We start from the raw sequence: 27,552 nt of genomic DNA, 5'->3' as shown, positions 1-27,552 counted from the left end.
TGGATGGTCCTGTCAAATCTGATATAAAAAGGAGCTGGTTACAGAAAGGTGTCGCCTCCTTCAGCACGGCCTGGAGCCTGACACCAGGCTGTGGATGGTCCTGTCAAATCTGATATAAAAAGGAGCTGGTTACAGAAAGGTGTCGCCTCCTTCAGCACGGCCTGGAGCCTGACACCAGGCTGTGGATGGTCCTGTCAAATCTGATATAACAAGGTGCTGGTTACAGAACGGTGTCGCCTCCTTCAGCTGGGCCTGGAGCCTGAAACCAGGCTGTAGATGGTCCTGTCAAATCTGATATAACAAGGTGCTGGTTACAGAACGGTGTCACCTCCTTCAGCACGGCCTGGAGCCTGACATCAGGCTGTGGATGGTCCTGTCAAACTGATATAACAAGGTGCTGGTTACATAACGGTGTCGCCTCCTTCAGCACGGCCTGGAGCCTGACACCAGGCTGTGGATGGTCCTGTCAAATCTGATATAACAAGGAGCTGGTTACAGAACGGTGTCACCTCCTTCAGCACGGCCTGGAGCCTGACACCAGGCTGTGGATGGTCCTGTCAAATCTGATATAATAAGGTGCTGGTTACAGAACGGTGTCGCCTCCTTCAGCACGGCCTGGAGCCTGACACCAGGCTGTGGATGGTCCTGTCAAATCTGATATAACAAGGAGCTGGTTACAGAACGGTGTCGCCTCCTTCAGCACGGCCTGGAGCCTGACACCAGGCTGTGGATGGTCCTGTGAAATCTGATATAACAAGGAGCGGGTTACAGAACGGTGTCACCTCCTTCAGCACGGCCTGGAGCCTGACACCAGGCTGTGGGTGGTACTGTCAAATCTGGTATAACAAGGAGCTGGTTACAGAACGGTGTCACCTCCTTCAGCACGGCCTGGAGCCTGACACCAGGCTGTGGATGGTCCTGTCAAATCTGATACAACAAGGTGCTGGTTACAGAACGGTGTCACCTCCTTCAGCACGGCCTAGAGCCTGACACTAGACTGTGGATGGTACTGTAAAATCTGATATAAAAAGGAGCTGGTTACAGAACGGTGTCACCTCCTTCAGCACGGCCTGGAGCCTGACACCAGGCTGTGGATGGTCCTGTCAAATCTGATAGAACAAGGAGCTGGTTACAGAACGGTGTCACCTCCTTCAGTACGGCCTGGAGCCTGACAGCAGGCTGTGGATGGTCCTGACAAATCTGCTACAACAAGGAGCTGGTTACAGAACGGTGTCACCTCCTTCAGCACGGCCTGGAGCCTGACACCAGGCTGTGGATGGTCCTGTCAAATCTGATATAACAAGGAGCTGGTTACAGAACGCTGTCATCTCCTTCAGCACGGCCTGGAGCCTGACACCAGGCTATGGATGGTCCTGTCAAATCTGATACAACAAGGTGCTGGTTACAGAACGGTGTCACCTCCTTCAGCACGGCCTGGAGCCTGACACCAGTCTGTGGATGTTCCTGTCAAATCTGATACAACAAGGTGCTGGTTACAGAACGGTGTCACCTCCTTCAGCACGGCCTGGAGACTGACACCAGGCTGTGGATGGTCCTGTCAAATCTGATAGAACAAGGAGCTGGTTACAGAACGGTGTCGCCTCCTTCAGCACGCCCTCGAGCCTGAGACCAGGCTGTGGATGGTCCTGTCAAATCTGATATAACAAGGAGCTGGTTACAGAACGGTGTCGCCTCCCTAATCACGGCCTGGAGCCTGACACCAGGCTGTGGATGGTCCTGTCAAATCTGATATAACAAGGAGCTGGTTACAGAACGTTGTCGCCTCCTTCAGCACAGCCTGGAGCCTGACACCTGGCTGTGGATTGTCCTGTCAAATCTGATATAACAAGGTGCTGGTTACAGAACGGTGTCCCCTCCTTCAGCACTGACTGGAGCCTGACACCAGGCTGTGTATGGTCCTGTCAAATCTGATATAACAAGGAGCTGGTTACAGAACGGTGTCGCCTCCGTCAGCACGGCCTGGAGCCTGACACCAGGCTGTGGATGGTCCTGTCAAATCTGATATAAAACGGAGCTGGTTACAGAACGGTGTCACCTCCTTCAGCACGGCCTGGAGCCTGACACCAGGCTGTGGATGGTCCTTTCAAACTGATATAACAAGGTGCTGGTTACAGAACGGTGTCACCTCATTCAGCACGGCCTGGAGCCTGACACCAGGCTGTGGATGGTCCTGTCAAATCTGATATAACAAGGTGCTGGTTACAGAACGGTGTCCCCTCCTTCAGCACTGACTGGAGCCTGACACCAGGCTGTGTATGGTCCTGTCAAATCTGATATAACAAGGAGCTGTTTACAGAACGGTGTCGCCTCCGTCAGCACGGCCTGGAGCCTGACACCAGGCTGTGGATGGTCCTGTCAAATCTGATATAAAACGGAGCTGGTTACAGAACGGTGTCACCTCCTTCAGCACGGCCTGGAGCCTGACACCAGGCTGTGGATGGTCCTTTCAAACTGATATAACAAGGTGCTGGTTACAGAACGGTGTCACCTCCTTCAGCACGGCCTGGAGCCTGACACCAGGCTGTGGATGGTCCTGTCAAATCTGATATAATAAGGTGCTGGTTACAGAACGGTGTCGCCTCCTTCAGCACGGTCTGGAGCATGACACCAGGCTGTGGATGGTCCTGTCAAATCTGATATAACAAGGAGCTGGTTACAGAACGGTGTCGCCTCCTTCAGCACGGCCTGGAGCCTGACACCAGGCTGTGGATGGTCCTGTCAAATCTGATATAACAAGGAGCTGGTTACAGAACGGTGTCACCTCCTTCAGCAAAGCCTGGAGCCTGACACCAGGCTGTGGGTGGTCCTGTCAAATCTGATATAACAAGGAGCTGGTTACAGAATGGTGTCACCTCCTTCAGCACGGCCTGGAGCCTGACACCAGGCTGTGGATGGTCCTGTCAAATCTGATACAACAAGGAGCTGGTTACAGAAAGGTGTCGCCTCCTTCAGCACGGCCTGGAGCCTGACACCAGGCTGTGGATGGTCCTGTCAAATCTGAAACAACAAGGAGATGGTTACAGAAAGGTGTCACCTCCTTCAGCACGGCCTGGAGCCTGACACCAGGCTGTGGATGGTCCTGTCAAATCTGATATAACAAGGTGCTGGTTACAGAACGGTGTCGCCTCCTTCAGCACGGCCTGGAGCCTGACATCAGGCTGTGGGTGGCACTGTCAAATCTGGTATAACAAGGAGCTGGTTACAGAACGGTGTCACCTCCTTCAGCACGGCCTGGAGCCTGACACCAGGCTGTGGATGGTCCTGTCAAATCTGATACAACAAGGTGCTGGTTACAGAACGGTGTCACCTCCTTCAGCACGGCCTAGAGCCTGACACCAGACTGTGGATGGTTCTGTAAAATCTGATATAAAAAGGAGCTGGTTACAGACCGGTGTCACCTCCTTCAGCACGGCCTGGAGCCTGACACCAGGCTGTGGATGGTCCTGTCAAATCTGGTAGAACAAGGAGCTGGTTACAGAACGGTGTCACCTCCTTCAGCACGGCCTGGAGCCTGACACCAGGCTGTGGATGGTCCTGTCAAATCTGATATAACAAGGAGCTGGTTACAGAACGCTGTCATCTCCTTCAGCACGGCCTGGAGCCTGACACCAGGCTATGGATGGTCCTGTCAAATCTGATACAACAAGGTGCTGGTTACAGAACGGTGTCACCTCCTTCAGCACGGCCTGGAGCCTGACACCAGTCTGTGGATGTTCCTGTCAAATCTGATACAACAAGGTGCTGGTTACAGAACGGTGTCACCTCCTTCAGCACGGCCTGGAGACTGACACCAGGCTGTGGATGGTCCTGTCAAATCTGATGGAACAAGGAGCTGGTTACAGAACGGTGTCGCCTCCTTCAGCACGCCCTCGAGCCTGAGACCAGGCTGTGGATGGTCCTGTCAAATCTGATATAACAAGGAGCTGGTTACAGAACGGTGTCGCCTCCCTAATCACGGCCTGGAGCCTGACACCAGGCTGTGGATGGTCCTGTCAAATCTGATATAACAAGGAGCTGGTTACAGAACGTTGTCGCCTCCTTCAGCACGGCCTGGAGCCTGACACCTGGCTGTGGATTGTCCTGTCAAATCTGATATAACAAGGAGCTGGTTACAGATCGGTGTCGCCTCCTTCAGCACGGCCTGGAGCCTGACACCAGGCTGTGGATGGTCCTGTCAAATCTGACATAAATAGGAGCTGGTTACAGAACGCTGTCACCTCCTTCAGCACGGCCTGGAGCCTGACACCAGGCTGTGGATGGTCTTGTCAAATCTGATACAACAAGGAGCTGGTTTCAGAACGGTATCGCCTCCTTCAGCACGCACTGGGGACTGACACCAGGCTGTGGATGGTCCTGTAAAATCTGATATAACAAGGTGCTGGTTACAGAACGGTGTCGCCTACTTCAGCACGGCCTGGAGCCTGACACCAGGCTGTGGTTGGTCCTGTCAAATCTGATATAACAAGGTGCTGGTTTCAGAACGGTGTCGCCTCCTTCAGCACGGCCTGGAGCCTGACACCAGGCTGTGGATGGTCCTGTCAAATCTGATATAAAAAGGAGCTGGTTACAGAAAGGTGTCGCCTCCTTCAGCACGGCCTGGAGCCTGACACCAGGCTGTGGATGGTCCTGTCAAATCTGATATAACAAGGAGCTGGTTACAGAACGGTGTCGCCTCCCTAATCACGGCCTGGAGCCTGACACCAGGCTGTGGATGGTCCTGTCAAATCTGATATAACAAGGAGCTGGTTACAGAACGTTGTCGCCTCCTTCAGCACGGCCTGGAGCCTGACACCTGGCTGTGGATTGTCCTGTCAAATCTGATATAACAAGAAGCTGGTTACAGAACGGTGTCGCCTCCTTCAGCACGGCCTGGAGCCTGACACCAGGCTGTGCATGGTCCTGTCAAATCTGACATAAATAGGAGCTGGTTACAGAACGCTGTCACCTCCTTCACCACGGCCTGGAGCCTGACACCAGGCTGTGGGTGGTCTTGTCAAATCTGATACAACAAGGAGCTGGTTTCAGTACGGTGTCGCCTCCTTCAGCACGCACTGGAGACTGACACCAGGCTGTGGATGGTCCTGTCAAATCTGATATAACAAGGAGCTGGTTACAGAACGGTGTCGCCTCCTTCAGCATGGCCTGGGGCCTGGCACCAGGCTGTGGATGGTCCTGTGAAATCTGATATAACAAGGAACAGGTTACAGAACGGTGTTGCCTCCTTCAGCACGGCCTGGAGCCTGACACCTGTCTGTGGATGGTCCTGTCAAATCTGATATAACAAGGAGCTGGTTACAGAACGGTGTCACCTCCTTCAGCACGGCCTGGAGCCTGACCCCAGGCTGTGGATGGTCCTGTCAAATCTGATACAACAAGGTGCTGGTTACAGAACGGTGTCGCCTCCTTCAGCACGCCCTGGAGCCTGACATCAGGCTGTGGATGGTCCTGTAAAATCTGATATAACAAGGTGCTGGTTACAGAACGGTGTCGCCTACTTCAGCACGGCCTGGAGCCTGACACCAGGCTGTGGATGGTCCTGTCCAATCTGATATAACAAGGTGCTGGTTTCAGAACGGTGTCGCCTCCTTCAGCACGGCCTGGAGCCTGACACCAGGCTGTGGATGGTCCTGTCAAATCTGATATAAAAAGGAGCTGGTTACAGAAAGGTGTCGCCTCCTTCAGCACGGCCTGGAGCCTGACACCAGGCTGTGGATGGTCCTGTCAAATCTGATATAAAAAGGAGCTGGTTACAGAAAGGTGTCGCCTCCTTCAGCACGGCCTGGAGCCTGACACCAGGCTGTGGATGGTCCTGTCAAATCTGATATAACAAGGTGCTGGTTACAGAACGGTGTCGCCTCCTTCAGCTGGGCCTGGAGCCTGAAACCAGGCTGTAGATGGTCCTGTCAAATCTGATATAACAAGGTGCTGGTTACAGAACGGTGTCACCTCCTTCAGCACGGCCTGGAGCCTGACATCAGGCTGTGGATGGTCCTGTCAAACTGATATAACAAGGTGCTGGTTACATAACGGTGTCGCCTCCTTCAGCACGGCCTGGAGCCTGACACCAGGCTGTGGATGGTCCTGTCAAATCTGATATAACAAGGAGCTGGTTACAGAACGGTGTCACCTCCTTCAGCACGGCCTGGAGCCTGACACCAGGCTGTGGATGGTCCTGTCAAATCTGATATAATAAGGTGCTGGTTACAGAACGGTGTCGCCTCCTTCAGCACGGCCTGGAGCCTGACACCAGGCTGTGGATGGTCCTGTCAAATCTGATATAACAAGGAGCTGGTTACAGAACGGTGTCGCCTCCTTCAGCACGGCCTGGAGCCTGACACCAGGCTGTGGATGGTCCTGTGAATTCTGATATAACAAGGAGCGGGTTACAGAACGGTGTCACCTCCTTCAGCACGGCCTGGAGCCTGACACCAGGCTGTGGGTGGTACTGTCAAATCTGGTATAACAAGGAGCTGGTTACAGAACGGTGTCACCTCCTTCAGCACGGCCTGGAGCCTGACACCAGGCTGTGGATGGTCCTGTCAAATCTGATACAACAAGGTGCTGGTTACAGAACGGTGTCACCTCCTTCAGCACGGCCTAGAGCCTGACACTAGACTGTGGATGGTACTGTAAAATCTGATATAAAAAGGAGCTGGTTACAGAACGGTGTCACCTCCTTCAGCACGGCCTGGAGCCTGACACCAGGCTGTGGATGGTCCTGTCAAATCTGATAGAACAAGGAGCTGGTTACAGAACGGTGTCACCTCCTTCAGTACGGCCTGGAGCCTGACAGCAGGCTGTGGATGGTCCTGACAAATCTGCTACAACAAGGAGCTGGTTACAGAACGGTGTCACCTCCTTCAGCACGGCCTGGAGCCTGACACCAGGCTGTGGATGGTCCTGTCAAATCTGATATAACAAGGAGCTGGTTACAGAACGCTGTCATCTCCTTCAGCACGGCCTGGAGCCTGACACCAGGCTATGGATGGTCCTGTCAAATCTGATACAACAAGGTGCTGGTTACAGAACGGTGTCACCTCCTTCAGCACGGCCTGGAGCCTGACACCAGTCTGTGGATGTTCCTGTCAAATCTGATACAACAAGGTGCTGGTTACAGAACGGTGTCACCTCCTTCAGCACGGCCTGGAGACTGACACCAGGCTGTGGATGGTCCTGTCAAATCTGATAGAACAAGGAGCTGGTTACAGAACGGTGTCGCCTCCTTCAGCACGCCCTCGAGCCTGAGACCAGGCTGTGGATGGTCCTGTCAAATCTGATATAACAAGGAGCTGGTTACAGAACGGTGTCGCCTCCCTAATCACGGCCTGGAGCCTGACACCAGGCTGTGGATGGTCCTGTCAAATCTGATATAACAAGGAGCTGGTTACAGAACGTTGTCGCCTCCTTCAGCACGGCCTGGAGCCTGACACCTGGCTGTGGATTGTCCTGTCAAATCTGATATAACAAGGAGCTGGTTACAGATCGGTGTCGCCTCCTTCAGCACGGCCTGGAGCCTGAAACCAGGCTGTGGATGGTCCTGTCAAATCTGACATAAATAGGAGCTGGTTACAGAACGCTGTCACCTCCTTCAGCACGGCCTGGAGCCTGACACCAGGCTGTGGATGGTCTTGTCAAATCTGATACAACAAGGAGCTGGTTTCAGAACGGTGTCGCCTCCTTCAGCACGCACTGGAGACTGACACCAGGCTGTGGATGGTCCTGTAAAATCTGATATAACAAGGTGCTGGTTACAGAACGGTGTCGCCTACTTCAGCACGGCCTGGAGCCTGACACCAGGCTGTGGATGGTCCTGTCAAATCTGATATAACAAGGTGCTGGTTTCAGAACTGTGTCGCCTCCTTCAGCACGGCCTGGAGCCTGACACCAGGCTGTGGATGGTCCTGTCAAATCTGATATAAAAAGGAGCTGGTTACAGAAAGGTGTCGCCTCCTTCAGCACGGCCTGGAGCCTGACACCAGGCTGTGGATGGTCCTGTCAAATCTGATATAACAAGGTGCTGGTTACAGAACGGTGTCGCCTCCTTCAGCACGGCCTGGAGACTGACACCAGGCTGTGGATGGTCCTGTCAAATCTGATAGAACAAGGAGCTGGTTAAAGAACGGTGTCGCCTCCTTCAGCACGCCCTCGAGCCTGAGACCAGGCTGTGGATGGTCCTGTCAAATCTGATATAACAAGGAGCTGGTTACAGAACGGTGTCGCCTCCCTAATCACGGCCTGGAGCCTGACACCAGGCTGTGGATTGTCCTGTCAAATCTGATATAACAAGGAGCTGGTTACAGAACGGTGTCGCCTCCTTCAGCACGGCCTGGAGCCTGACACCAGGCTGTGGATGGTCCTGTCAAATCTGACATAAATAGGAGCTGGTTACAGAACGCTGTCACCTCCTTCACCACGGCCTGGAGCCTGACACCAGGCTGTGGATGGTCTTGTCAAATCTGATACAACAAGGAGCTGGTTTCAGAACGGTGTCGCCTCCTTCAGCACGCACTGGAGACTGACACCAGGCTGTGGATGCTCCTGTCAAATCTGATATAACAAGGAGCTGGTTACAGAACGGTGTCGCCTCCTTCAGCATGGCCTGGGGCCTGGCACCAGGCTGTGGATGGTCCTGTCAAATCTGATATAACAAGGAACAGGTTACAGAACGGTGTTGCCTCCTTCAGCACGGCCTGGAGCCTGACACCAGTCTGTGGATGGTCCTGTCAAATCTGATATAACAAGGAGCTGGTTACAGAACGGTGTCACCTCCTTCAGCACGGCCTGGAGCCTGACCCCAGGCTGTGGATGGTCCTGTCAAATCTGATACAACAAGGTGCTGGTTACAGAACGGTGTCGCCTCCTTCAGCACGGCCTGGAGCCTGACACCAGGCTGTGGATGGCCCTGTCAAATCTGATATAACAAGGTGCTGGTTACAGAACGGTGTCGCCTCCTTCAGCACGGCCTGGAGCCTAACACCAGGCTGTGGATGTTCCTGTCAAATCTGATACAACAACGTGCTGGTTACAGAACGGTGTCGCCTCCTTCAGCACGCCCTGGAGCCTGACATCAGGCTGTGGATGATCCTGTAAAATCTGATATAACAAGGTGCTGCTTACAGAACGGTGTCGCTTACTTCAGCACGGCCTGGAGCCTGACACCAGGCTGTGGATGGTCCTGTCAAATCTGATATAAAAAGGAGCTGGTTACAGAAAGGTGTCGCCTCCTTCAGCACGGCCTGGAGCCTGACACCAGGCTGTGGATGGTCCTGTCAAATCTGATATAACAAGGTGCTGGTTACAGAACGGTGTCGCCTCCTTCAGCTGGGCCTGGAGCCTGAAACCAGGCTGTAGATGGTCCTGTCAAATCTGATATAACAAGGTGCTGGTTACAGAACGGTGTCACCTCCTTCAGCACGGCCTGGAGCCTGACATGAGGCTGTGGATGGTCCTGTCAAACTGATATAACAAGGTGCTGGTTACATAACGGTGTCGCCTCCTTCAGCACGGCCTGGAGCCTGACACCAGGCTGTGGATGGTCCTGTCAAATCTGATATAACAAGGAGCTGGTTACAGAACGGTGTCACCTCCTTCAGCACGGCCTGGAGCCTGACACCAGGCTGTGGATGGTCCTGTCAAATCTGATATAATAAGGTGCTGGTTACAGAACGGTGTCGCCTCCTTCAGCACGGCCTGGAGCCTGACACCAGGCTGTGGATGGTCCTGTCAAATCTGATATAACAAGGAGCTGGTGACAGAACGGTGTCGCCTCCTTCAGCACGGCCTGGAGACTGACACCAGGCTGTGGATGGTCCTGTGAAATCTCATATAACAAGGAGCTGGTTACAGAACGGTGTCACCTCCTTCAGCACGGCCTGGAGCCTGACACCAGGCTGTGGATGGTCCTGTCAAATCTGATATAACAACGTGCTGGTTACAGAACGGTGTCGCCTCCTTCAGCACGCCCTGGAGCCTGACAACAGGCTGTGGATGTCCTGTAAAATCTGATATAACAAGGAGCTGGTTACAGAACGTTGTCGCCTCCTTCAGCACGCCCTGGAGCCTGACAACAGGCTGTGGATGTCCTGTAAAATCTGATATAACAAGGAGCTGGTTACAGAACGGTGTCACCTCCTTCAGCACGGCCTGGAGCCTGACACCAGGCTGTGGATGGTCCTGTGAAATCTGATATAACAAGGAGCTGGTTACAGAACGGTGTCACCTCCTTCAGCACGGCCTGGAGCCTGACAGCAGGCTGTGGGTGGTCCTGTCAAATCTGATATAACAAGGAGCTGGTTACAGAACGGTGTCACCTCCTTCAGCACGGCCTGGAGCCTGACACCAGGCTGTGGATGGTCCTGTCAAATCTGATATAACAACGTGCTGGTTACAGAACGGTGTCGCCTCCTTCAGCACGGCCTGGAGCCTGACACCAGGCTGTGGAAGGTCCTGTGAAATCTGATATAACAAGGAGCTGGTTACAGAACGGTGTCACCTCCTTCAGCACGGCCTGGAGCCTGACAGCAGGCTGTGGGTGGTCCTGTCAAATCTGATATAACAAGGAGCTGGTTACAGAACGGTGTCGCCTCCTTCAGCACGGCCTGCAGCCTGACACCAGGCTGTGGATGGTCCTGTCAAATCTGATATAACAAGGTGCTGGTTACAGAACGGTGTCACCTCCTTCAGCACGGCCTGGAGCCTGACATCAGGCTGTGGATGGTCCTGTCAAACTGATATAACAAGGTGCTGGTTACATAACGGTGTCGCCTCCTTCAGCACGGCCTATGAGCCTGACACCAGGCTGTGGATGGTCCTGTCAAATCTGATATAACAAGGAGCTGGTTACAGAACGGTGTCACCTCCTTCAGCACGGCCTGGAGCCTGACACCAGGCTGTGGATGGTCCTGTCAAATCTGATATAATAAGGTGCTGGTTACAGAACGGTGTCGCCTCCTTCAGCACGGCCTGGAGCCTGACACCAGGCTGTGGATGGTCCTGTCAAATCTGATATAACAAGGAGCTGGTTACAGAACGGTGTCGACTCCTTCAGCACGGCCTGGAGCCTGACACCAGGCTGTGGATGGTCCTGTGAAATCTGATATAACAAGGAGCGGGTTACAGAACGGTGTCACCTCCTTCAGCACGGCCTGGAGCCTGACACCAGGCTGTGGGTGGTACTGTCAAATCTGGTATAACAAGGAGCTGGTTACAGAACGGTGTCACCTCCTTCAGCACGGCCTGGAGCCTGACACCAGGCTGTGGATGGTCCTGTCAAATCTGATACAACAAGGTGCTGGTTACAGAACGGTGTCACCTCCTTCAGCACGGCCTAGAGCCTGACACTAGACTGTGGATGGTACTGTAAAATCTGATATAAAAAGGAGCTGGTTACAGAACGGTGTCACCTCCTTCAGCACGGCCTGGAGCCTGACACCAGGCTGTGGATGGTCCTGTCAAATCTGATAGAACAAGGAGCTGGTTACAGAACGGTGTCACCTCCTTCAGTACGGCCTGGAGCCTGACAGCAGGCTGTGGATGGTCCTGACAAATCTGCTACAACAAGGAGCTGGTTACAGAACGGTGTCACCTCCTTCAGCACGGCCTGGAGCCTGACACCAGGCTGTGGATGGTCCTGTCAAATCTGATATAACAAGGAGCTGGTTACAGAACGCTGTCATCTCCTTCAGCACGGCCTGGAGCCTGACACCAGGCTATGGATGGTCCTGTCAAATCTGATACAACAAGGTGCTGGTTACAGAACGGTGTCACCTCCTTCAGCACGGCCTGGAGCCTGACACCAGTCTGTGGATGTTCCTGTCAAATCTGATACAACAAGGTGCTGGTTACAGAACGGTGTCACCTCCTTCAGCACGGCCTGGAGACTGACACCAGGCTGTGGATGGTCCTGTCAAATCTGATAGAACAAGGAGCTGGTTACAGAACGGTGTCGCCTCCTTCAGCACGCCCTCGAGCCTGAGACCAGACTGTGGATGGTCCTGTCAAATCTGATATAACAAGGAGCTGGTTACAGAACGGTGTCGCCTCCCTAATCACGGCCTGGAGCCTGACACCAGGCTGTGGATGGTCCTGTCAAATCTGATATAACAAGGAGCTGGTTACAGAACGTTGTCGCCTCCTTCAGCACGGCCTGGAGCCTGACACCTGGCTGTGGATTGTCCTGTCAAATCTGATATAACAAGGAGCTGGTTACAGATCGGTGTCGCCTCCTTCAGCACGGCCTGGAGCCTGAAACCAGGCTGTGGATGGTCCTGTCAAATCTGACATAAATAGGAGCTGGTTACAGAACGCTGTCACCTCCTTCAGCACGGCCTGGAGCCTGACACCAGGCTGTGGATGGTCTTGTCAAATCTGATACAACAAGGAGCTGGTTTCAGAACGGTGTCGCCTCCTTCAGCACGCACTGGAGACTGACACCAGGCTGTGCATGGTCCTGTAAAATCTGATATAACAAGGTGCTGGTTACAGAACGGTGTCGCCTACTTCAGCACGGCCTGGAGCCTGACACCAGGCTGTGGATGGTCCTGTCAAATCTGATATAACAAGGTGCTGGTTTCAGAACGGTGTCGCCTCCTTCAGCACGGCCTGGAGCCTGACACCAGGCTGTGGATGGTCCTGTCAAATCTGATATAAAAAGGAGCTGGTTACAGAAAGGTGTCGCCTCCTTCAGCACGGCCTGGAGCCTGACACCAGGCTGTGGATGGTCCTGTCAAATCTGATATAACAAGGTGCTGGTTACAGAACGGTGTCGCCTCCTTCAGCACGGCCTGGAGACTGACACCAGGCTGTGGATGGTCCTGTCAAATCTGATAGAACAAGGAGCTGGTTAAAGAACGGTGTCGCCTCCTTCAGCACGCCCTCGAGCCTGAGACCAGGCTGTGGATGGTCCTGTCAAATCTGATATAACAAGGAGCTGGTTACAGAACGGTGTCGCCTCCCTAATCACGGCCTGGAGCCTGACACCAGGCTGTGGATTGTCCTGTCAAATCTGATATAACAAGGAGCTGGTTACAGAACGGTGTCGCCTCCTTCAGCACGGCCTGGAGCCTGACACCAGGCTGTGGATGGTCCTGTCAAATCTGACATAAATAGGAGCTGGTTACAGAACGCTGTCACCTCCTTCACCACGGCCTGGAGCCTGACACCAGGCTGTGGATGGTCCTGTCAAATCTGATATAACAAGGAACAGGTTACAGAACGGTGTTGCCTCCTTCAGCACGGCCTGGAGCCTGACACCAGTCTGTGGATGGTCCTGTCAAATCTGATATAACAAGGAGCTGGTTACAGAACAGTGTCACCTCCTTCAGCACGGCCTGGAGCCTGACCCCAGGCTGTGGATGGTCCTGTCAAATCTGATACAACAAGGTGCTGGTTACAGAACGGTGTCGCCTCCTTCAGCACGGCCTGGAGCCTGACACCAGGCTGTGGATGGCCCTGTCAAATCTGATATAACAAGGTGCTGGTTACAGAACGGTGTCGCCTCCTTCAGCACGGCCTGGAGCCTAACACCAGGCTGTGGATGGTCCTGTCAAATCTGATACAACAACGTGCTGGTTACAGAACGGTGTCGCCTCCTTCAGCACGCCCTGGAGCCTGACATCAGGCTGTGGATGATCCTGTAAAATCTGATATAACAAGGTGCTGGTTACAGAACGGTGTCGCCTACTTCAGCACGGCCTGGAGCCTGACACCAGGCTGTGGATGGTCCTGTCAAATCTGATATAAAAAGGAGCTGGTTACAGAAAGGTGTCGCCTCCTTCAGCACGGCCTGGAGCCTGACACCAGGCTGTGGATGGTCCTGTCAAATCTGATATAACAAGGTGCTGGTTACAGAACGGTGTCGCCTCCTTCAGCTGGGCCTGGAGCCTGAAACCAGGCTGTAGATGGTCCTGTCAAATCTGATATAACAAGGTGCTGGTTACAGAACGGTGTCACCTCCTTCAGCACGGCCTGGAGCCTGACATGAGGCTGTGGATGGTCCTGTCAAACTGATATAACAATGTGCTGGTTACATAACGGTGTCGCCTCCTTCAGCACGGCCTGGAGCCTGACACCAGGCTGTGGATGGTCCTGTCTAATCTGATATAACAAGGAGCTGGTTACAGAACGGTGTCACCTCCTTCAGCACGGCCTGGAGCCTGACTCCAGGCTGTGGATGGTCCTGTCAAATCTGATATAATAAGGTGCTGGTTACAGAACCGTGTCGCCTCCTTCAGCACGGCCTGGAGCCTGACACCAGGCTGTGGATGGTCCTGTCAAATCTGATATAACAAGGAGCTGGTGACAGAACGGTGTCGCCTCCTTCAGCACGGCCTGGAGACTGACACCAGGCTGTGGATGGTCCTGTGAAATCTGATATAACAAGGAGCTGGTTACAGAACGGTGTCACCTCCTTCAGCACGGCCTGGAGCCTGACACCAGGCTGTGGATGGTCCTGTCAAATCTGATATAACAACGTGCTGGTTACAGAACGGTGTCGCCTCCTTCAGCACGCCCTGGAGCATGACAACAGGCTGTGGATGTCCTGTAAAATCTGATATAACAAGGAGCTGGTTACAGAACGTTGTCGCCTCCTTCAGCACGCCCTGGAGCCTGACAACAGGCTGTGGATGTCCTGTAAAATCTGATATAACAAGGAGCTGGTTACAGAACGGTGTCACCTCCTTCAGCACGGCCTGGAGCCTGACACCAGGCTGTGGATGGTCCTGTGAAATCTGATATAACAAGGAGCTGGTTACAGAACGGTGTCACCTCCTTCAGCACGGCCTGGAGCCTGACAGCAGGCTGTGGGTGGTCCTGTCAAATCTGATATAACAAGGAGCTGGTTACAGAACGGAGTCACCTCCTCCAGCACGGCCTGGAGCCTGACACCAGGCTGTGGATGGTCCTGTCAAATCTGATAGAACAAGGAGCTGGTTAAAGAACGGTGTCGCCTCCTTCAGCACGCCCTCGAGCCTGAGACCAGGCTGTGGATGGTCCTGTCAAATCTGATATAACAAGGAGCTGGTTACAGAACGGTGTCGCCTCCCTAATCACGGCCTGGAGCCTGACACCAGGCTGTGGATTGTCCTGTCAAATCTGATATAACAAGGAGCTGGTTACAGAACGGTGTCGCCTCCTTCAGCACGGCCTGGAGCCTGACACCAGGCTGTGGATGGTCCTGTCAAATCTGACATAAATAGGAGCTGGTTACAGAACGCTGTCACCTCCTTCACCACGGCCTGGAGCCTGACACCAGGCTGTGGATGGTCTTGTCAAATCTGATACAACAAGGAGCTGGTTTCAGAACGGTGTCGCCTCCTTCAGCACGCACTGGAGACTGACACCAGGCTGTGGATGGTCCTGTCAAATCTGATAGAACAAGGAGCTGGTTACAGAACGGTGTCACCTCCTTCAGTACGGCCTGGAGCCTGACAGCAGGCTGTGGATGGTCCTGACAAATCTGCTACAACAAGGAGCTGGTTACAGAACGGTGTCACCTCCTTCAGCACGGCCTGGAGCCTGACACCAGGCTGTGGATGGTCCTGTCAAATCTGATATAACAAGGAGCTGGTTACAGAACGCTGTCATCTCCTTCAGCACGGCCTGGAGCCTGACACCAGGCTATGGATGGTCCTGTCAAATCTGATACAACAAGGTGCTGGTTACAGAACGGTGTCACCTCCTTCAGCACGGCCTGGAGCCTGACACCAGTCTGTGGATGTTCCTGTCAAATCTGATACAACAAGGTGCTGGTTACAGAACGGTGTCACCTCCTTCAGCACGGCCTGGAGACTGACACCAGGCTGTGGATGGTCCTGTCAAATCTGATAGAACAAGGAGCTGGTTACAGAACGGTGTCGCCTCCTTCAGCACGCCCTCGAGCCTGAGACCAGACTGTGGATGGTCCTGTCAAATCTGATATAACAAGGAGCTGGTTACAGAACGGTGTCGCCTCCCTAATCACGGCCTGGAGCCTGACACCAGGCTGTGGATGGTCCTGTCAAATCTGATATAACAAGGAGCTGGTTACAGAACGTTGTCGCCTCCTTCAGCACGGCCTGGAGCCTGACACCTGGCTGTGGATTGTCCTGTCAAATCTGATATAACAAGGAGCTGGTTACAGATCGGTGTCGCCTCCTTCAGCACGGCCTGGAGCCTGAAACCAGGCTGTGGATGGTCCTGTCAAATCTGACATAAATAGGAGCTGGTTACAGAACGCTGTCACCTCCTTCATCACGGCCTGGAGCCTGACACCAGGCTGTGGATGGTCTTGTCAAATCTGATACAACAAGGAGCTGGTTTCAGAACGGTGTCGCCTCCTTCAGCACGCACTGGAGACTGACACCAGGCTGTGCATGGTCCTGTAAAATCTGATATAACAAGGTGCTGGTTACAGAACGGTGTCGCCTACTTCAGCACGGCCTGGAGCCTGACACCAGGCTGTGGATGGTCCTGTCAAATCTGATATAACAAGGTGCTGGTTTCAGAACGGTGTCGCCTCCTTCAGCACGGCCTGGAGCCTGACACCAGGCTGTGGATGGTCCTGTCAAATCTGATATAAAAAGGAGCTGGTTACAGAAAGGTGTCGCCTCCTTCAGCACGGCCTGGAGCCTGACACCAGGCTGTGGATGGTCCTGTCAAATCTGATATAACAAGGTGCTGGTTACAGAACGGTGTCGCCTCCTTCAGCACGGCCTGGAGACTGACACCAGGCTGTGGATGGTCCTGTCAAATCTGATAGAACAAGGAGCTGGTTAAAGAACGGTGTCGCCTCCTTCAGCACGCCCTCGAGCCTGAGACCAGGCTGTGGATGGTCCTGTCAAATCTGATATAACAAGGAGCTGGTTACAGAACGGTGTCGCCTCCCTAATCACGGCCTGGAGCCTGACACCAGGCTGTGGATTGTCCTGTCAAATCTGATATAACAAGGAGCTGGTTACAGAACGGTGTCGCCTCCTTCAGCACGGCCTGGAGCCTGACACCAGGCTGTGGATGGTCCTGTCAAATCTGACATAAATAGGAGCTGGTTACAGAACGCTGTCACCTCCTTCACCACGGCCTGGAGCCTGACACCAGGCTGTGGATGGTCCTGTCAAATCTGATATAACAAGGAACAGGTTACAGAACGGTGTTGCCTCCTTCAGCACGGCCTGGAGCCTGACACCAGTCTGTGGATGGTCCTGTCAAATCTGATATAACAAGGAGCTGGTTACAGAACGGTGTCACCTCCTTCAGCACGGCCTGGAGCCTGACCCCAGGCTGTGGATGGTCCTGTCAAATCTGATACAACAAGGTGCTGGTTACAGAACGGTGTCGCCTCCTTCAGCACGGCCTGGAGCCTGACACCAGGCTGTGGATGGCCCTGTCAAATCTGATATAACAAGGTGCTGGTTACAGAACGGTGTCGCCTCCTTCAGCACGGCCTGGAGCCTAACACCAGGCTGTGGATGGTCCTGTCAAATCTGATACAACAACGTGCTGGTTACAGAACGGTGTCGCCTCCTTCAGCACGCCCTGGAGCCTGACATCAGGCTGTGGATGATCCTGTAAAATCTGATATAACAAGGTGCTGGTTACAGAACGGTGTCGCCTACTTCAGCACGGCCTGGAGCCTGACACCAGGCTGTGGATGGTCCTGTCAAATCTGATATAAAAAGGAGCTGGTTACAGAAAGGTGTCGCCTCCTTCAGCACGGCCTGGAGCCTGACACCAGGCTGTGGATGGTCCTGTCAAATCTGATATAACAAGGTGCTGGTTACAGAACGGTGTCGCCTCCTTCAGCTGGGCCTGGAGCCTGAAACCAGGCTGTAGATGGTCCTGTCAAATCTGATATAACAAGGTGCTGGTTACAGAACGGTGTCACCTCCTTCAGCACGGCCTGGAGCCTGACATGAGGCTGTGGATGGTCCTGTCAAACTGATATAACAATGTGCTGGTTACATAACGGTGTCGCCTCCTTCAGCACGGCCTGGAGCCTGACACCAGGCTGTGGATGGTCCTGTCTAATCTGATATAACAAGGAGCTGGTTACAGAACGGTGTCACCTCCTTCAGCACGGCCTGGAGCCTGACACCAGGCTGTGGATGGTCCTGTCAAATCTGATATAATAAGGTGCTGGTTACAGAACGGTGTCGCCTCCTTCAGCACGGCCTGGAGCCTGACACCAGGCTGTGGATGGTCCTGTCAAATCTGATATAACAAGGAGCTGGTGACAGAACGGTGTCGCCTCCTTCAGCACGGCCTGGAGACTGACACCAGGCTGTGGATGGTCCTGTGAAATCTGATATAACAAGGAGCTGGTTACAGAACGGTGTCACCTCCTTCAGCACGGCCTGGAGCCTGACACCAGGCTGTGGATGGTCCTGTCAAATCTGATATAACAACGTGCTGGTTACAGAACGGTGTCGCCTCCTTCAGCACGCCCTGGAGCATGACAACAGGCTGTGGATGTCCTGTAAAATCTGATATAACAAGGAGCTGGTTACAGAACGTTGTCGCCTCCTTCAGCACGCCCTGGAGCCTGACAACAGGCTGTGGATGTCCTGTAAAATCTGATATAACAAGGAGCTGGTTACAGAACGGTGTCACCTCCTTCAGCACGGCCTGGAGCCTGACACCAGGCTGTGGATGGTCCTGTGAAATCTGATATAACAAGGAGCTGGTTACAGAACGGTGTCACCTCCTTCAGCACGGCCTGGAGCCTGACAGCAGGCTGTGGGTGGTCCTGTCAAATCTGATATAACAAGGAGCTGGTTACAGAACGGAGTCACCTCCTCCAGCACGGCCTGGAATCTGACACCAGGCTGTGGATGGTCCTGTCAAATCTGATAGAACAAGGAGCTGGTTAAAGAACGGTGTCGCCTCCTTCAGCACGCCCTCGAGCCTGAGACCAGGCTGTGGATGGTCCTGTCAAATCTGATATAACAAGGAGCTGGTTACAGAACGGTGTCGCCTCCCTAATCACGGCCTGGAGCCTGACACCAGGCTGTGGATTGTCCTGTCAAATCTGATATAACAAGGAGCTGGTTACAGAACGGTGTCGCCTCCTTCAGCACGGCCTGGAGCCTGACACCAGGCTGTGGATGGTCCTGTCAAATCTGACATAAATAGGAGCTGGTTACAGAACGCTGTCACCTCCTTCACCACGGCCTGGAGCCTGACACCAGGCTGTGGATGGTCTTGTCAAATCTGATACAACAAGGAGCTGGTTTCAGAACGGTGTCGCCTCCTTCAGCACGCACTGGAGACTGACACCAGGCTCTGGATGCTCCTGTCAAATCTGATATAACAAGGAGCTGGTTACAGAACGGTGTCGCCTCCTTCAGCATGGCCTGGGGCCTGGCACCAGGCTGTGGATGGTCCTGTCAAATCTGATATAACAAGGAACAGGTTACAGAACGGTGTTGCCTCCTTCAGCACGGCCTGGAGCCTGACACCAGTCTGTGGATGGTCCTGTCAAATCTGATATAACAAGGAGCTGGTTACAGAACGGTGTCACCTCCTTCAGCAAGGCCTGGAGCCTGACCCCAGGCTGTGGATGGTCCTGTCAAATCTGATACAACAAGGTGCTGGTTACAGAACGGTGTCGCCTCCTTCAGCACGGCCTGGAGCCTGACACCAGTCTGTGGATGGCCCTGTCAAATCTGATATAACAAGGTGCTGGTTACAGAACGGTGTCGCCTCCTTCAGCACGGCCTGGAGCCTAACACCAGGCTGTGGATGGTCCTGTCAAATCTGATACAACAACGTGCTGGTTACAGAACGGTGTCGCCTCCTTCAGCACGCCCTGGAGCCTGACATCAGGCTGTGGATGATCCTGTAAAATCTGATATAACAAGGTGCTGGTTACAGAACGGTGTCGCCTACTTCAGCACGGCCTGGAGCCTGACACCAGGCTGTGGATGGTCCTGTCAAATCTGATATAAAAAGGAGCTGGTTACAGAAAGGTGTCGCCTCCTTCAGCACGGCCTGGAGCCTGACACCAGGCTGTGGATGGTCCTGTCAAATCTGATATAACAAGGTGCTGGTTACAGAACGGTGTCGCCTCCTTCAGCTGGGCCTGGAGCCTGAAACCAGGCTGTAGATGGTCCTGTCAAATCTGATATAACAAGGTGCTGGTTACAGAACGGTGTCACCTCCTTCAGCACGGCCTGGAGCCTGACATGAGGCTGTGGATGGTCCTGTCAAACTGATATAACAAGGTGCTGGTTACATAACGGTGTCGCCTCCTTCAGCACGGCCTGGAGCCTGACACCAGGCTGTGGATGGTCCTGTCAAATCTGATATAACAAGGAGCTGGTTACAGAACGGTGTCACCTCCTTCAGCACGGCCTGGAGCCTGACACCAGGCTGTGGATGGTCCTGTCAAATCTGATATAATAAGGTGCTGGTTACAGAACGGTGTCGCCTCCTTCAGCACGGCCTGGAGCCTGACACCAGGCTGTGGATGGTCCTGTCAAATCTGATATAACAAGGAGCTGGTGACAGAACGGTGTCGCCTCCTTCAGCACGGCCTGGAGACTGACACCAGGCTGTGGATGGTCCTGTGAAATCTGATATAACAAGGAGCTGGTTACAGAACGGTGTCACCTCCTTCAGCACGGCCTGGAGCCTGACACCAGGCTGTGGATGGTCCTGTCAAATCTGATATAACAACGTGCTGGTTACAGAACGGTGTCGCGTCCTTCAGCACGCCCTGGAGCCTGACATCAGGCTGTGGATGATCCTGTAAAATCTGATATAACAAGGTGCTGGTTACAGAACGGTGTCGCCTACTTCAGCACGGCCTGGAGCCTGACACCAGGCTGTGGATGGTCCTGTCAAATCTGATATAAAAAGGAGCTGGTTACAGAAAGGTGTCGCCTCCTTCAGCACGGCCTGGAGCCTGACACCAGGCTGTGGATGGTCCTGTCAAATCTGATATAACAAGGTGCTGGTTACAGAACGGTGTCGCCTCCTTCAGCTGGGCCTGGAGCCTGAAACCAGGCTGTAGATGGTCCTGTCAAATCTGATATAACAAGGTGCTGGTTACAGAACGGTGTCACCTCCTTCAGCACGGCCTGGAGCCTGACATGAGGCTGTGGATGGTCCTGTCAAACTGATATAACAAGGTGCTGGTTACATAACGGTGTCGCCTCCTTCAGCACGGCCTGGAGCCTGACACCAGGCTGTGGATGGTCCTGTCAAATCTGATATAACAAGGAGCTGGTTACAGAACGGTGTCACCTCCTTCAGCACGGCCTGGAGCCTGACACCAGGCTGTGGATGGTCCTGTCAAATCTGATATAATAAGGTGCTGGTTACAGAACGGTGTCGCCTCCTTCAGCACGGCCTGGAGCCTGACACCAGGCTGTGGATGGTCCTGTCAAATCTGATATAACAAGGAGCTGGTGACAGAACGGTGTCGCCTCCTTCAGCACGGCCTGGAGACTGACACCAGGCTGTGGATGGTCCTGTGAAATCTGATATAACAAGGAGCTGGTTACAGAACGGTGTCACCTCCTTCAGCACGGCCTGGAGCCTGACACCAGGCTGTGGATGGTCCTGTCAAATCTGATATAACAACGTGCTGGTTACAGAACGGTGTCGCCTCCTTCAGCACGCCCTGGAGCCTGACAACAGGCTGTGGATGTCCTGTAAAATCTGATATAACAAGGAGCTGGTTACAGAACGTTGTCGCCTCCTTCAGCACGCCCTGGAGCCTGACAACAGGCTGTGGATGTCCTGTAAAATCTGATATAACAAGGAGCTGGTTACAGAACGGTGTCACCTCCTTCAGCACGGCCTGGAGCCTGACACCAGGCTGTGGATGGTCCTGTGAAATCTGATATAACAAGGAGCTGGTTACAGAACGGTGTCACCTCCTTCAGCACGGCCTGGAGCCTGACAGCAGGCTGTGGGTGGTCCTGTCAAATCTGATATAACAAGGAGCTGGTTACAGAACGGTGTCACCTCCTTCAGCACGGCCTGGAGCCTGACACCAGGCTGTGGATGGTCCTGTCAAATCTGATATAACAACGTGCTGGTTACAGAACGGTGTCGCCTCCTTCAGCACGGCCTGGAGCCTGACACCAGGCTGTGGAAGGTCCTGTGAAATCTGATATAACAAGGAGCTGGTTACAGAACGGTGTCACCTCCTTCAGCACGGCCTGGAGCCTGACAGCAGGCTGTGGGTGGTCCTGTCAAATCTGATATAACAAGGAGCTGGTTACAGAACGGTGTCGCCTCCTTCAGCACGGCCTGCAGCCTGACACCAGGCTGTGGATGGTCCTGTCAAATCTGCTACAACAAGGAGCTGGTTACAGAACGTTGCCGCCTCCTTCAGCACGGCCTGGAGCCTGACACCAGGCTGTGGATGGTCCTGTCAAATCTGATATAACAACGTGCTGGTTACAGAACGGTGTCGCCTCCTTCAGCACGGCCTGGAGCCTGACACCAGGCTGTGGAAGGTCCTGTGAAATCTGATATAACAAGGAGCTGGTTACAGAACGGTGTCACCTCCTTCAGCACGGCCTGGAGCCTGACACCAGGCTGTGGATGGTCCTGTGAAATCTGATATAACAAGGAGCTGGTTACAGAACGGTGTCACCTCCTTCAGCACGGCCTGGAGCCTGACAGCAGGCTGTGGGTGGTCCTGTCAAATCTGATATAACAAGGAGCTGGTTACAGAACGGTGTCGCCTCCTTCAGCACGGCCTGCAGCCTGACACCAGGCTGTGGATGGTCCTGTCAAATCTGCTACAACAAGGAGCTGGTTACAGAACGTTGCCGCCTCCTTCAGCACGGCCTGGAGCCTGACACCAGGCTGTGGATGGTCCTGCCAAATCTGATATAACAAGGAGCTGCTTACAGAACGGTGTCGCCTCCTTCATCACGGCCTGGAGCCTGACACCAGGCTGTGGATGGTCCTGACAAATCTGATATAACAAGGAGCTGGTTACAGAACGTTGTCGCCTCCTTCAGCACAGCCTGGAGCCTGACACCAGGCTGTGGATGGTCCTGTCAAATCTGACATAAATAGGAGCTGGTTACAGAACGCTGTCACCTCCTTCACCACGGCCTGGAGCCTGACACCAGGCTGTGGATGGTCCTGTCAAATCTGATACAACAAGGAGCTGGTTACAGAACGGTGTCGCCTCCTTCAGCACGGCCTGGAGCCTGACACCAGGCTGTGGGTGGTCCTGTCAAATCTGATACAACAACGTGCTGGTTACAGAACGGTGTCGCCTCCTTCAGCACGCCCTGGAGCCTGACACCAGGCTGTGGATGGTCCTGTCAAATCTGATATAACAAGGTGCTGGTTTCAGAACGGTGTTGCCTCCTTCAGCACGGCCTGGAGCCTGACACCAGGCTGTGGATGGTCCTGTCAAATCTGATATAACAAGGAGCTGGTTACAGAACGGTGTCACCTCCTTCAGCACGGCCTGGAGCCTAACACCAGGCTGTGGATGGTCCTGTCAAATCTGATATAACAAGGAGCTGGTTACAGAACGGTGTCGCCTCCTTCAGCACAGCCTGGAGCCTGACACCAGGCTGTGGGTGGTCCTGTCAAATCTGATATAACAAGGAGCTGGTTTCAGAACGGTGTCACCTCCTTCAGCACGGCCTGGAGCCTGACACCAGGCTGTGGGTGGTCCTGTCAAATCTGATATAACAAGGAGCTGGTTACAGAACGGTGTCAACTCCTTCAGCACAGCCTGGAGCCTGACACCAGGCTGTGGATGGTCCTGTCAAATCTGATATAACAAGGAGCTGGTTACAGAACGGTGTCGCATCCTTCAGCACGGCCTGGACCCTGACACCAGGCTGTGGATGGTCCTGTCAAATCTGATACAAGGAGCTGGTTACAGAACGGTGTCGCCTCCTTCAGCACGGCCTGGAGTCTGACACCAGGCTGTGGATGGTCCTGTCAAATCTGATATAACAAGGAGCTGGTTACAGAACGGTGTCGCCTCCTTCAGCACGGCCTGGAGCCTGACACCAGGCTGTGGGTGGTCCTGTAAGGGGCTGTTAACGTCACAGTTCCATTGTCCGTTTCTGCATCTGGAATTTAAAAACCCGTCTCAGTAATGGTGACCGTTACACTGCGGGGGTTTGAGGCAACACTGCAGGGGCTCCTTGTATCACACGAAAGGGGATTATTGAGAAAAAGTAAATGGTTAACTATATACAGCATAGAGGTCTCTGAAACAGCTTTTTAATTGGGGGCTCCCGGATCCACACTGCCTGTCCCCTGCTCCCAGGGATTATTGAGCAGTAAATGGTTAACTGTATACAGTCACAGAGTGCAGCACAATCAATCACTCACGAGACGAGAGGAGATGAGGAGTCGAACGATGGCTTTATTACGCTGACTTGTTCCACCCGTAGCACAGTTCCAGAATGCTGCTGCTGGGAGAACCCGGGCTCTTATACTCCGCATTACTGGGTGGAGCCAGCAGGCGGCTGATCCAATCGGGATCCAGTGTCTATCCACCAATAGCCTTTCGGCCTCACAGGGTACCTTAATACCCCTAACACATACCACCACATTCACCCCTTGTTCAAAAAGAACCCGGCGGGGTCGTGGGCCGTATGTTGGTCGGTGTTTACAGAGTTGGTACCTGGGATGCCGCTAACACAGCGGTTATGCTCCGATTTCTTGCTTTACTATACTGATTCGATGAGTCGAATGGGTTCCCTGGTCGTCCTAACCGATCGGCTTAGCCCCGGTGGTGATGCAGACGCTGGTTCGGGCCCCGTCGTCTCTGGGAACGTCGCAATGCCTCCCCGCTCCAATATCCCTCTTCGGACCGGGGGAAGGACCGAACCACCCGGGAAGGGGGAGGCTGTGGGGTGAGCCGGTGGGAGGGAGGGGTGATTGGTATTGGGGGGGGTGGAGCTCCAGAGGGGGTGACTGGCGTTGGGGGGGGGGGGTGGTGTGCAGCTCCGGAGGGGTCGGCTGTGGGGTGCGCCGGTGCGAGGCAGGATTTGTGTGGAGCTCCGGCGGGTGCCAGGTCCCACAGGGAGACAGTGTCCTGTCGGCCATCGGGGTACGCCACGTAGGCGTATTGAGGGTCCGCGTGGAGGAGATGAACCCTCTCGACCAACGGGTCCGATTTGTGCGTCCGCACATGCTTAAGGAGCAGGATGGGTCCCGGGGCTGCCAGCCAGGTCGGAAGTGACGTTCCGGAGGAGGACTTCCTAGGGAAGACAAGGAGGACTTCCTGAGGTGTTTGATTCGTTGTTGTACAAAGCAGCGACCGGATGGAGTGGAGATCGTCCCGGAGGACTTCCTGCCATCGGGAAACTGGGAGACTTCTGGACCTTAGGGCCAGCAGGACGGTCTTCCAGGCCGTTCCGTTCTCCCTCTCTACCTGACCGTTCCCCCGGGGGTTGTAACTGGTCGTCCTGCTCGAGGCGATGCCTTTGCTGAGCAGGAATTGACGCAGTTCGTCGCTCATGAAGGAGGACCACCTATCGCTATCTATGTCCGCGGGGAAACCGAACAGGGTAAAGATGGTGCCGAGGGCTCGAATGACCGTGGCCGCGGTCATGTCGGGACAGGGAGTGGCGAATGGGAACTGGGAGTACTCGTCAATCACGCTCAGGAAGTACGTGTTGCGGTCGTTGGAGGGGAGGGGGCCTTTGAAGTCCAGACTGAGACACTCAAAGGGACGGGAAGCCTCTATCATGTGCTCTTTCTCTGGCCTGTAGAAGTGCGGTTTGCGCTCTGCACAGATTTGGCCGTTCCTGGTGGCTGTCCGGACCTCCTCGATGGAGTCGGGCAGGTTGCGGGTCTTTACGAAGTGATAGAACCGAGTGACCCCCGGGTGGCAGAGGTCCTCGTGGAGGGTTTGGAGATGGTCCACTTATGCGTTGGCACATGTGTCGCGGGATAGGGCATCGGAAGGCTCATTCAGCTTCCCGGGACGATACAAGATCTCAGAGTTGTAGGTGGAGAGTTCGATCCTCCACCGAAAGATCTTGTCGTTAATTATCTTGCCCCGCTGTGCACTATTAAACATCAAAGCAACCGACCATTGGTCAGTGAGGAGAGTGAATCTCCTACCGGTCAGGTAATGCCTCCAATGCCGCAGAGCTTCCACTATGGCCTGGACCTCCTTTTCCACTGAGGAGTGGCCGATTTCGGAAGCGTGGAGGGTGCATGAAAAAATGGCCACGGGTCTGCCCGCTTGGTTGAGGGTGGCCGCCAGAGCTACGTTGGACGCGTCGCTCTCGACCTGGAAGGGGATAGACTCGTCGATGGCGTGCATCGTGGCCTTTGCGATATCCGCTTTGATGCAGCTGAAGGCCTGACGGGCCTCTGTCGACAGGGGAAAGACCGTGGACTGGATTAGCGGATGGGCTTTGTCCGTGTAGTTCGGGACGCACTGGGCGTAATAAGAGAAAAAGCCCAGACAGCGTTTCAGGGCCTTGGAGCAGTGAGGGAGGGGGAACTCCATGAGGGGGCGCATGCGTTCGGGGTCTGGGCCTATCACTCCATTTTGCACTACGTAGCCAATGATGGCTAGACAGTCAGTGCTACACACGCATTTCTCCCTGTTGTATGTGAGATTCAGGGCGTTAGCGGTCTGGAGGAATTTACGGAGGTTGGCGTCGTGGTCCTGCTGGTCCTGGCCGCAGATGGTGACGTTGTCGAGGTACGGGAACGTGCCCCGCAAACCGTCCCGGTCAACCATTCGGTCCATTTCCCGTTGGAAGACCGAGACCCCGTTAGTGACGCCGAATGGAACCCTTAAAAAGTGATAGAGCCGCCCATCCGCTTCAAAAGCAGTGTATTTGCAGCTGCTCGGGCGGATGGGGAGCTGGTGGTAGGCGGCCTAAGGTCCACCGTGGAAAAGACCTGGTGCTGTGCAATCCGATTGACCATGTCGGATATGCGGGGGAGAGGGTACGCATCCAGCTGCGTGTACCTATTGATGGTTTGACTATAGTCTACGACCATCCTCTGCTTCTCCCCGGTCTTTACAACTACCACCTGAGCTCTCCAGGGACTATTGCTGGCCTGGATTATGCCTTCCCGCAGCAGCCACTGGACCTCTGACCGGATAAATGTTCGGTCCTGGGCGCTGTACTGGCTGCTCCTAGTGGCGACGGGTTTGCAATCCGGGGTGAGGTTTGCGAACTGGGAAGGAGGATCGACCTTGAGGGTCGCGAGGCTGCAGATAGTGAGTGGGGGTATAGGGCCGCCGAATTTAAATGTTAAACTCTGGAGGTTGCACTGAAAATCCAACCCCAGGAGTGTGGCAGCGCAGAGGTGGGGGAGGACGTAAAGCCGGTAGTTCTTGAACACCCACCCCTGCACCGTGAGGTTCGCGATGCAGAACCCTTTGATCTGTACGGAATGGGATCCAGCTGCCAGAATTTTCTTTTGATTACTCGGGTGGATTGGAAGGGAAAAGCGCCTTACCGTATCGGGATGTATAAAACTCTCCGTGCTCCCAGAGTCGATCAGGCAGGGTGTCTCGTACCCGTTTATAAATACTGTTCTTGTTGCTGTTTGGAGCCTTCGGGGCCGCGACTGGTCCAGGGT

The sequence above is a fragment of the Scyliorhinus torazame genome, chromosome 23 (assembly GCF_047496885.1).
Source record: "Scyliorhinus torazame isolate Kashiwa2021f chromosome 23, sScyTor2.1, whole genome shotgun sequence".
In the NCBI taxonomy this organism is placed as follows: domain Eukaryota; kingdom Metazoa; phylum Chordata; class Chondrichthyes; order Carcharhiniformes; family Scyliorhinidae; genus Scyliorhinus; species Scyliorhinus torazame.
The sequence above is the reverse complement of the archived record's forward strand: the minus strand, read 5'-3'. Positions refer to the sequence as shown.